The 13,130-nt window shown below is 36.3% G+C and overlaps 1 protein-coding gene across 4 annotated transcripts in view; it reads right to left on the reverse strand.

Annotated features, from left to right (window-relative positions):
* Positions 1-13,130, reverse strand: part of LOC133632656 (MAM domain-containing glycosylphosphatidylinositol anchor protein 1) — a 596,928-nt gene that overhangs the window by 118,535 nt on the left and 465,263 nt on the right. The gene's annotated exons all lie outside the window — the stretch shown is intronic.

Consider the following 13,130-nt stretch of genomic DNA (forward strand, 5'->3'; position numbering starts at 1 on the left):
TTGTGTCCTCTTCTACTGATGTTTTCCTCAAGATGCTTGAGGAAATGCTGAAAGAGCATGAGTAAGCACGGCCTGTTGTGTTCATGGAAGAGGAGATGGAAGAACAGGGAAGTCTGGAAATAGTGACTCTTTTATAGTTCTTGTTTGCTCATAATGTTAACCATACCAGTTTTGAAGTAATCATGGACCAGAGCGACAAAAACATGCCAAAAAATTATCAAAATAATAATTTTACACGCTTTACATGCACTGTCTGTGCAGGGAAATGGGCGCCAGTTCTGTCAGTGATGTCACACCAAGTACAGTTAGTGTTCTACCAATTACTCAAAAACTAATTGATGATATACAATTGACATGTGACATTTATATACATATTTAGGAGGAAAACATACATAACATTTTGGCCATATGGGCGCTATGGGTCCATTATTACTCTTGGGCATGGAATTCACAAGTGCTGCACAGGTTGTTACTGGTAGAGCTGGTGGATATTAGACACATTCACTTCTTCGCCTTCCTTTTGCCTGAGGATGCCAGGTGTTCAGTTGGGTTGAGATCTGGAGGAAACATATCGAGCCACTCCATTACCTTCACCTTTCAAGGCACTTGTCTTCTTGGAGGTGGGTTTGGGCTTGTCATGTAAAAACAATTTCCACGTGGCCCAGTTTCCCTAGAGAGAGGATCACGCTCTGCTTCACAACCTTTTCTCTCAATGACCGCAGCTCACCAGGGGCTATCGGTACCTCATTTCGGCGCTTTAAATTGTATTGTCGGATATTTACATCCCAACAGCAGTCATCAGATGCACCACCACACAATTTGTGCTTGTCACAAAAAAAAACCTCCTTGTTATGCACCGATCAGGGTTAAGGTGAGGGAGTTGCATTCACAAAACTCCAACCTCTGAAATTTTAACAACACATGCGAGCGACTCAGGGTCTTGTGTTGTGATGTTGTGTAATAACTGTGTAATTGTAATAATTGTAACAATTATGACAATATGTTGTACGTTGTGTTTTATACTATTGCATATTGCATATTGTTTAGCATTTCATTTCCAATATTGAATATGTGTGTGAATGCTCCAAAGCATATGGTTTTCTACACCAAAATTCATCTATTTTTCAACGTATTTTTCTTCTTCTCCAGATTTTGGCACGCTCTACCTTCCACATTTTTCATCCGATTCAAACTGTTCCAACTTCAAACTGTTCAGCCTATTCGGGAATTGAAGGCTTTCCCTTGGCAATTTCCAAAAATTCTCAGATTTCCCAGAATTCCAAGTTTTCCGGGACGTTTTTCCCATTAAAAATGAATTGACCATTTTTCAAACTTTCGCCATTTCCACATTTTTCAACCAATTCAGACCATTCTACCTTCAACACATTTCACCATTCTGGAAACTTAAACGTCCCTTTTTTCAAGTTAAAACAAATTCCAGGATTTTCCAGAACTCCTGGTTTTCCAAAGTCCTATTTCCACTCTTTTTTCTGGTGACCACTCCGCCCACATTTTTCAATCCACTTCAACCGTTCTACCTTCGAAAAATTCCTCTTAATTAGGAAAAAAAATGAAGTTGTTTTTTGAACTGGAAAAATTACCGTTTTTCCCAAAATGTCAGGAATTCCGTAATACCATTTCTCAATTCAACATCTTACTACTTCAACATTTCTCGACCGATTTGAAAAATTCCAACACCAACCATTTCAACTCATTCAGACTATTCAAGTTTATTACCATTTTCAAAAAAATTCCCGCTTTTACCGAAATTCTCAATTTTTTGGGAAATTCCCATTTAAACCAATGGGACATTCTTCAAAGTTCCAAAATTCCCACATTTTTCATCCGATCCAAACCCTCCCAACACCAAAATATTCAGCCTGTTCAAAATTGTGTGCTGTCCTTCAACAAATTAAAACATTTCCCGGATTCCCCAGAATTCCCAGTTTTCAGGGACAATTTCCCCATTCAAAGTGAATTGTCCATTTTTTTAACTTGCACAATTTGCACATTTTTAAACCTATTCAAACCATTCCACCTTCAACACATTCAACTCATCCAACTAACACTTTTCCAAATTCCGTTTCTCCTGGAAATTCAAACTCTTCAACATTTAAACCATTCTAACATACAAACTATTCTTACATTCATACTACATTCTGTCAGCATTTCAGTTCAACTTCAGCATTGGAGCATCCACACGCAATTCCTTCAGGAACTGCCTCTTCTAGTTTAAATTACAATTCAGTTCAACTTGCGTGTCATAAAACTGTTGAAAATAAAAAAAAATAAAAAATGTATTTAAATGTTTTAGTTTTTTACTTTGCACTGCTTGTCCTGGCACTGTTGAAGCAGAAGTACCAATTTGGAACTATTGTACCATCAGTAAAAATGTAAACAATACCCAACCTGTTTTTATTAAGGTGAAGTACAACCCGACTTTAGAGCTTTATATATGTATATATATATATATTAGGGCTGCAACTAACGATTAATTTGATAATCGATTAATCTGTCGATTATTATTTCGATTCATCGATTAATAATCGGATAAAAGAGACAAACTACATTTCTATCCTTTCCAGTATTTTATTGAAAAAAAACAGCATACTGGCACCATACTTATTTTGATTATTGTTTCTCAGCTGTTTGTACATGTTGCAGTTTATAAATAAAGGTTTATTTTAAAAAAAAATAAAGAAAAATTAAAAAATTAAAAAAAGGTTCTGCGCATGCGCATAGCATAGATCCAACGAATCGATGACTAAATTAATCGGCAACTATTTGTATAATCGATTTTAATCGATTTAATCGATTAGTTGTTGCAGCCCTAATATATATATATATATATATATATATATATATATATATATATATATATATATATATATATATATATATATATATATATATATATATATATATATATATATATATATATATATATATACATTAATTCATAATCAATAATAATGTTAATTTCACAGAAAATAGGGTAACAATATCTACATTTTTTGATACTGACGTTCACGTTGGCACTGTTGGAATTTTGGTACCAAGTTTACGTTCCCATCCTCTCACCAATGTTTTTTTTACCGTCATCAAAATGTGGCTGATATTGCAAAAAACAAACTGCAATGTGGGCTACATGCATCACCGTTCATATATTTTACTTATTTATTTATCCACTCTAATGCACATTAATCAAGATTTCAACATCAATGCAAATATGCGAACGCTACACCCCGCGTGTAAACATTTACACACTGCTCGAACAGCCGGCGTATAATGATGTGGAATATCGTATACTGTAAGAGGAAGGCAACGCAGTCGCCATGCAATATGCATAACTTGTGTGATAGCTAAGAGAGTTGAGTCAGTGATGCCTTGCAATCTGACACTCAGAAGTGAAATGAAAGTGTTTCGATGGTAGTCAAGGTATTTACGTACGGTACATGCATGTGTGCACAATTGTTAAAATTAGCATAAAATAAAATGCTGTCCTGTATGTATTTTCATCACAATTGGAGCCACTTTTGAAAAAATTAAACACAGTGGTCAACAAAGTGGTCAATGCCTTTGTCTTCATTTTTTTATTCATCTTTTTGAATAAAAAAGAGGCAGGATGACTGTATTAAAACACAAAGATAGTGGCACATGTTCTTTGACCCTTTGATGAGCAACTATCCATTCAATCATCCATCCATTTTCTACCGCTTATCCCTTTCGAAACGTGGGGGGTGCTGGAGCCTATCCCAGCTGCAATCAGGCGGTAGGCGAGGTACACCCTGGACAAGTCGCCACCTCATCGCAGGGCCAACACAGATAGACAGACAACATGCACACTCACATTCACACACCTGAGCCAATTTAGTGTTGCCAATCAACCTATCCCCATGCAAACTCCACACAGAAAGACCCCGAACCCAGGGATCGAACCCAGGACCTTAAAAATAATTTAAATGACAATGTACATATCATTGTATTTCTAGTATAACACAATGAACATTACCATGATCATATTACAGAGGTGTTATGCCACCAGGTTGATGATTAGACAAAATGTGCAACATTTAATTCGGTAGTTAGCACCCTTGTCTCACATGCCGGAGGACCCAGGCGTCCTGAAAGCAGGGACTGAACCAGGCGGGTTACACATGACAGCAAGTCAATGCTCTTTTGGATAAACAGAGAAAGTTTTAAAACTACGCTCGTGTGGATGGAGATCGTTTTCAATTAAAAAAAATTTTGGAACATGTTAAAATTTTGTGCACTTTTGCTCAAATGATTTAATGTCCAGAAGGACTGGGGGGAAAAGCACAGCTTTTTAAGTATCACCCATGTACCATAACGAGTAAAGATTTGATGTATGGCTCTTTAGAAGGAGCCGTTCCTCTCAAAGAGCTGTTCAAAAGACTGGCTCTGTATATTTTGTATATAACTTCAATTTTAAGGAAACTATCACTGGTATCTGTTATCAAATACAAATTACCTCATAATTCTAATTTACATATCCCATTAATCCTTACTGTATTGGTGGAAATTATTCTAAAATATTACTACCTTTGTCTTATGTTGTTATTGTATATGTTCCATCACATGGCATCATATCCCCATGAGCTCATTATTGTGTGACAATAAGAGTCACGACCTGCCTGGATCAGACTTTGTATATTGTTTTGATGTGTCTTTGTTTAGTTAGTCTCACTGCTCCTTCCTCCTTGTTTCTGCCACGTACTGTGTTATTCCCCTGCCTCGTCAGTCGGTATGATGCACTGATTGAGTACACCTGCCTCTGATTAGTGATCAGAACACTCACCTGTCGCTGATCACTAATCAGAGGAATCACTAATCAGAGGGGTTCATACGCCAGCCTCGCTTCCCAGTCGGGGCTGGATTATTATAACTGCTTGTTAACTGTATGCTGACATTGCCTAGTTTTGCTCATGCCTTCTCTTAAAGGGGAACTGCACTTTTTTGAGAATGTTGCCTATCGTTCACAATCGTTACGAGAGACAGAAACACATATGTATTTTTTTTTTGGGGGGGGGTTTAAAGATGATAAAAAAACGCTTGGAAGATGCGGCTAATGGGAGTCACCGTTGTAGCCTTCAAAGCCCTCTAAAACAACTTAAATCTGAATCAGAATCAGAATCAGAATAGTTTTTATTGCCATTGTTTGAGAACGGGTTCACAAACTAGGAATTTTACTTGGTGCAATCGTGCAACATAAAACACATAACACAGGATAGACAGTTGTCCGTTTGGTCCAGCAGCTGTATACACACTGCAAGTATATATATAATGTAGTACCAAACACGTTGTAATATGTAGAATATTTTCCGTATTATGATCGTTTTAATCAATGCCAGAACTAATTCCTTGGCGTATTTTTGTCTGTTTCCATAGCAGCATACTTCTGACTTCTGGCAAAAAATGTGTGTCCTACCCCCGGACAAAAAAAAAAGGGGACTGTGTGTTCTAATCATGGCATACTTGGTAACAAACAACGAAGACGACTATTTTTGGACAAATGAAGATTCTCAACCATATCTTTTTGAAGCTGAATATACGGAGGATGAACGACCGCTTTCAGACACCATCACGAAGAAAGAGCAGACCTTGGAGCAGACAGAAGAGTGAGTGAGAAAGCGACATGCTATTTCGACATTAATGGAGTGCTTACCCAAATGAAACCGGCCAGCTGGACCAAACAGACAACTGTCAATCGCCATGTGTGTATTATCACAGACAGCATTTGCTGTCGGCTAGCTGTGTACAAACAAAACATGAAATTTGGGCTAATACTAGATACTGCAATTTGATTGTTCATGTTTTTCAGTCAGTACCGATTGGTGTCCTATTGCAGTGTTGCGCATTACAAACTCAGACACATTTCGTAATGACGTAGAAGCTAGCTTATCTCTTGCCAAAGTTAGCTTTTACGGCTAATACAGAAGCACGCCGATGTGTTACTAGGCTAGAAAAAGAGTTCCTCTGTGTTCGCTCACAAAATAACTATGTTGCTAAAGCTTGATTATTATACAGGTTACGGAACGTAAATTAAATATTGTTGACGTTTTTTGAATGCATTTTTAAAGGGATTTAGAGGTAGAATTAAATGCTCCCAGTAGCTGCATTGCGAGCCACCAAGAACGAGACGATTTGTACATGTTAGAAAGCAAAAAGAAAAAAACAATGTTTCTCATAATAATTGTAAACTATAGTCAAAATTCCCAAAAAAGTGCAGTTTCCCTTGAAGTGTTTGGGGTTCTTGTGCACTTCCTTGCTGCACTTTGTTTTCGTTTGTGAGTATGAAACCTTATTTTATGTGCATGCCATCTCCTGTTTCCTCTTTTTGGGGTCACTACTGCTGCTGCCATGCAGAATCATAATAATGAGATCTCTATTTAGTGTTTTCTCTTACCTAAAAAAACTATGTAGAATAATAAAACTATATAACACAGTGCCAGAGAGTGTGCGTTTGTATATATATATATATATATATATATATATATATATATATATATATATATATATATATATATATATATATATATATATATAAACACATATATACACACATGCATATTTATATACACACACACATATATATATATATATATATATATATATATATATATATATATATATATATATATATATATATATATATATATATATATATATATATATATATATATATATATATATATACACACACACACATATATATATATATATATATATATATATATTTATATATATATATATATATATATATATATATATATATATATATATATATATATATATATATATATATATATATATATATATATATATATATATATATATATTTGACATTGATTGATTGATTGATTTATACATATATATATACACACACGGACACACACATACACATACACACACACACACACATATATATATATATATATATATATATATATATATATATATATATATATATATATATATATGTATATATATATATATATATATATATATATATATATATATATATATATATATATATATATATATATATATATATATATATATACACTACCGTTCAAAAGTTTGGGGTCACATTGAAATGTCTTTATTTTTCAATGAAGATAACTTTAAACTAGTCTTAACTTTAAAGAAATACACTCTATACATTGCTAATGTGGTAAATGACTATTCTAGCTGCAAATGTCTGGTTTTTGGTGCAATATCTACATAGGTGTATAGAGGCCCATTTCCAGCAACTATCACTCCAGTGTTTTAATGGTACAATGTGTTTGCTCATTGGCTCAGAAGGCTAATTGATGATTAGAAAACCCTTGTCCAATCATGTTCACACATCTGAAAACAGTTTAGCTCGTTACAGAAGCTACAAAACTGACCTTCCTTTGAGCAGATTGAGTTTCTTGAACATAACATTTGTGGGGTCAATTAAACGCTCAAAATGGCCAGAAAAAGAGAACTTTCACCTGAAACTCGACAGTCTATTCTTGTTCTTAGAAATGAAGGCTATTCCACAAAATTGTTTGGGTGACCCCAAACTTTTGAACGGTAGTGTATATATACATATATATATATATACACATGCACACATATATATATATATATATATATATATATATATATATATATATATATATATATATATATATATATATATATATATATATACACATGCACACATATACATACATACATATATATATATATATATATATATATATATATATATATATATATATATATATATCAAACTAACATAACAACGGGGTAATGGCTAAACAATCTTTTTTTTTTGTCCAAACAACACAACAACATTACAGCAAGCTTAAATGTCATCACGCACACACAGGAGTCTCCTTGGTGCTCTCCAAAACCAAAAAGCAAAAAAGGAGAATTATTTTAGCGCTAGCATTAGTACAAACTAGCAGCGAGGCTTATATCCCGGTAGTGCCTTCTCCTTTGCTGTAATATGGCATCTTTTTTGGTCTCATCACAATTAAAGACTTGCAACAGAACAAAGTCCCTTTCGCTGAAAAATCCTCAAACTGAAGGGGCCGCTAGCTCAAAGCGGTTGTCCAGCAACCTGAAGCTATACAGCAAGACTGAGAGTTTGGACACCTGTAAAGCGTTTTTGATCACACACAGTGATCTGTAAGACAGGCTGACACAGTTCTCACAAGCACAAGGTACGAAATTTGTGGAAATAAACTCGTCAGAAGTGCCGCTCGCCGTCGAAGCTCGTCGCAATGGCTGCACTCGCGTGTACATGATGTAAACATGATGTGAATTAGGGGGCTGCGCCTCTTCAAAATGGCCATGCCTGTGTGTACAGGAAGTGATGTCATCATAAGGGCAGCCCCCCGATGACTTCAATCAGCATGCAAAATAAATGAATGAATAAATGAAGTGTCCATTCGCCGAGACACACGGGGGCATATTTGGCGAGATGTATACGTCAAAAACCGAAAAGGTTGGAAAAAGAGGCGTTCGTAAAATTGAGGTTCCATTGTACAAATATCCTATGCAGTGATGAGAGAAAAAGAAAAGTGGACCCACTTGAGAATTGTTTACAAAAAAAACACAACAGTTACAAAGTATACAGCTAAATATCCAAACAACATTTAAAATAAATAAAGTTAAGTTAAAGTTAAAGTACCAATGATTGTCACATACACACTAGGTGTGGTGAAATCATCCTCTGCATTTGACCCATCACCCTTGATCACCTCCTGGGAGGTGAGGGGAGCAGTGAGCAGCAGCGGTGACTGCGCTCGGGAATCATTTTGGTGATTTAACCCCCAACTCCAAACCTTGATGCTGAGTGCCAAGCAGGGAGGTAGTGGGTCCCATTTTTATAGTCTTTGGTATGACTCGGCCGGGGTTTGAACTCACGACTTACCGATCTCAGGGCGGACACTCTAACCACAAGGCCACTGAGCATGTTAGGGTCATTAATATGAAATATGTGCATTGGCTAAATAAAAGTTGGAATACCCTTCACTATATTAGTATTGGCAATGGCAATTAAGAGACATGTACACACGCAAGCCTTTTTTCTCACTAGAATCAAGTCAATATGTTTTACATTTTGGATAATTTCCATGTTTGCAGAAACGACAATGGAGAGAATGTGTGAAAGAGAGTGAGAACGGAATGGAAGGATTCACACAATGGAAACAGACAATTGGCTTGTGAAATAAATAAGGATTTACAACACAAGAGGAGGCAGCCTTTTTAAATAATAGAGTGTGAGGTTAATTATTCTCGTATCCTCTTTTAATGGGTCTCTTTCATGACCGATCCAGGAGACTCCGAGGTGTGTGTGTCTGTGTGTGCGCGAACAAGTCATATTTGTGTATGCATGACTATCTGTGCACAGGTTTGACTGGAATCTATGTGGGGTCCAGAGAGAGATTTGCTGCGTATATAGCGGGCTAGGTTATGTCCATACATTATTCATTTAATAGATTTAATGTACACCGCTAATTCATCATGAGCAGTTTTGTTCAAATTTCTCATATATATGATAATGGCATGTGTGTTTGCATGGGAGAGTGTGTGTGATTGCATGCGCATGTTGGTAAGACTGGACTGTGTGTGTTGTGACGCATCCAATGGCTACTCCAACAGATATTATATGAGTTGTAGTGTTGTCCCGATACCAATATTTTGGTACCAGTACCAAAATTATTTTGATACTTTTCGTTACTTTTCTAAATAAAGGGGACCACAAAAAATTGCATTATTGGCTTTATTTTAACAAAACATCTTAGAGTACATTAAACATATGTTTCTTATTGCAAGTTTGTCCTTAACTAAAATAGTGACCATACAAGACAACTTGTCTTTTAGTAGTAAGTAAACAAACAAAGGCTCCTAATTAGTCTGCTGACGTATACAGTAACATATTGTGTCATTTTTCATTCTATTATTTTGTCAAAATTATCAAGGACAAGTGGTAGGAAATGAATTATTCATCTACTTGTTCATTTACTATCAATATCTGCTTACTTTCTCTTTTAACATGTTCTGTCAACACTTCTGTTAAAATGTAATAATCACTTATTATTCTGTTGTTTGATACTTTACATTAGTTTGGATGATACCACAAATCTGGGTATCAATCCAATACCAAGTAGTTACCGGATCATACATTGGTCATAATCAAAGTCCTCATGTGTCCAGGGACATATTTCCTGAGTTTATAAACATTATACACATTTTTAAAAAAACGAAAGAAGATGTTGTGATGCCAAACAATATTGACGTAACCATAGTAGTATCGACTAGACACGCTCCTGTACTTGGTATCATTACAGTGGATGTTAGGTGTAAATCCACCAATGGTGTTTGTTTACATTTTGACGTGAGGGGGGGTGGCGGACCGGTACTTTTCAGAGGCGGTATAGTACCGAATATGATTCATTAGTATTGTAGTACTATAGTAATACCTGTAACCCTAATGAGTTCTTGTTGTTTTTTTCTTCAAGAAGTTAAATATGTATATTAAAGTAAGTAAAAATGTAGTTGTACTCCGTTTTTTCCACATATTCCAAAAAACTGCACGAGATGTTAAGTGGATCGAGACTCTAAGTTGTCTGAAGTTGCAGAGAAAATGCATGCAGGCTTGTGGAAAACATGCCAACTCGACAGAGATATGTTTTTAAGGGCTGTCCAAATGAAGGAGTTTAGTCACGGGATTAATCACACAACAGTCATCACATCAATCATGTATGTATCAGGCATGTGAGCACTCTTTGGAGAACAACCGAGGCAAATAAAGAGGAACTTTTCTATCAGAACAAAGTGCTGTCATGCAAACCCGAAAAAAAGAAAAGAAAAGAGAATCAGGACTACATTTTCTGCAATTGGGTGCATTTCTAAACTATTTTTTACCTTTACATTTATTCTCATCTCCCAACCTCTTTTGGCTGTCTTTTGGACACTGACTAGACCATATAATGCAGTGTTTTTCTACCTTTTTTGAGCCAAGGCACACCACTAGCAGAAATCATTAAAAAACTAAACTCAGTTGACAGTAAACATTTGTTGTCGCAATTGTTGGATATGATTTTAAACCATAACCAACCATGCATCAATATAGCTCTTGTCTCAAAGTAGGTGTACTGTCACGACCTGTCACATCACGCCGTGACTTATTTAGAGTTTTTTGCTGTTTTCATGTGTGTAGTGTTTTAGTTCTTGTCTTGCGCTCCTATTTTGGTGGCTTTTTCTCTTTTTTGGTATTTTCCTGTAGCAGTTTCATGTCTTCCTCTGAGTGATATTTACCGCATCTACTTTGTTTTAGCAATCAAGAATATTTCAGTTGTTTTTATCCTTCTTCGTGGGTGCATTGTTTATTGTCATGTCATGTTTGGATGTACATTGTGGACGCCGTCTTTGCTCCACAGTAAGTCTTTGCTGTCGTCCAGCATTCTGTTTTTGTTTACTTTGTAGCCAGTTCAGTTTTAGTTTCGTTCTGCATAGCCTTCCCTAAGCTTCAATGCCTTTCCTTAGGGGCATTCACATTTTTTTTATTTTTAGTTTAAGCATTAGACACCTTTTTACCTGCATGCTGCCTCCTGCTGTTTCCGACATCTACAAAGCAATTAGCTACCGGCTGCCACCTAATGATATGGAAGAGTATTACACGGTTACTCTGCCAAGCTCTAGACAGTACAGACACTCAACAACAACACATTATTTGCAGATTATAATTACTGGTTTGCAAAAAATATTTTTAACCCAAATAGGTGAAATTAGATAATCTCCCACGGCACACCAGACCGTATTTCACGGCACACTAGTGGTTGAAAAACAGTGATGTAATGTATCACAGCTCATGTTTACAGTATAAAGTACAATATAAGTTCAAGCTGACACATGTAAAGCACGTGAATGAAAAGTCAGCCGGTCTTTCAGTAAAGACGTCTGCTCGACAACATCTGATCTGTTACTGTCTCAATGTGTCCCCCGAGAGCCCCACATCATTGGGCATGTGCTAAAAAGATAGAGTACTGAGGCGTTAAGAGGATGAGCCGTGGAAAGTGTTGCCAGAATAGATGGCTTGTGAAATTGATATGGTATTACTTTACGATGTTCTCCAAGTCTATTTAATAGTCAAGGGGACCGCAGAGATTTGCTGTTTTTCCTTTAATTTCCATCTTATTTCTTCCTTTCACACCCTCTTGCTTGTGTTTTTTTCACCCCCACATCCACATTTCCACTTAACATAAATACACACCTTGTTTATGTTGAATACCTGTTAAGAAACTGCCACTCAAGCTATCATTTGAAGCGTGTAACAGCTTTTAAATGTCATCGGTCTGTACTTACGACAAGATAACAGAAAAAAACAACAACACAGGTGCAAGAACTGTTGGCTCAGATATGGTTAACAAAGGGCGTAAATGCGGAATAAAATAAGCGGTTGGTTAGTTATGTGTGTGTGTGTGTGCTTCGAATTGAAGGACAGAATGCAGGTTTCCCAAAAGAAAACGGAGGTCTGAGGCACACAATGAAAATAGAATCTCAAGGAAGGAACTAATTCTCTTCCTCCCTGCAGAACCTCACTTAATTTGGCTGGCATCCGAGTATTAAAATAGGAGGAGAATCAGCCATTCAGCTGCACAAAAGCAAGCTGGCAGGCTTTGCAGTCTGGCTTGCACACACACACACACGCACACACACATGCACACACACACACAAATAGAAGAAAGACAGTCTTGAGGGCTCAGTTGAAAAAAAAAGGTAATTACTCTGATTAAAAAGCATGTAACCACTTAGATTACATTGTAATAAAGTACTCTTTCTTACCACACTTTCTGCTATAAGGGATTTCATTGACTCTGTGAATTCGACATCATGTTATTTCCTCTAGCTTGATGCGAAGAGCTGTCATAAGAAAATAAACTCATTGATAGTTGGGAGCCTTAGCAGGGAAGAAGAGGTCATTGTTCATTCAGCGTAAGTCCCCGATTGATTAACTACACGTTGCTCGCCCTGTCCCCGAGGCTCATAAAGCTTTACTTTGCATGCACACCCACTACATACTGATACACGCCCGGTTAGGGGAAGTGCGCCACAAAACAAGGCCT

This window comes from Entelurus aequoreus, linkage group LG02 (genome assembly GCF_033978785.1).
Source record: "Entelurus aequoreus isolate RoL-2023_Sb linkage group LG02, RoL_Eaeq_v1.1, whole genome shotgun sequence".
Lineage (NCBI taxonomy): Eukaryota > Metazoa > Chordata > Actinopteri > Syngnathiformes > Syngnathidae > Entelurus > Entelurus aequoreus.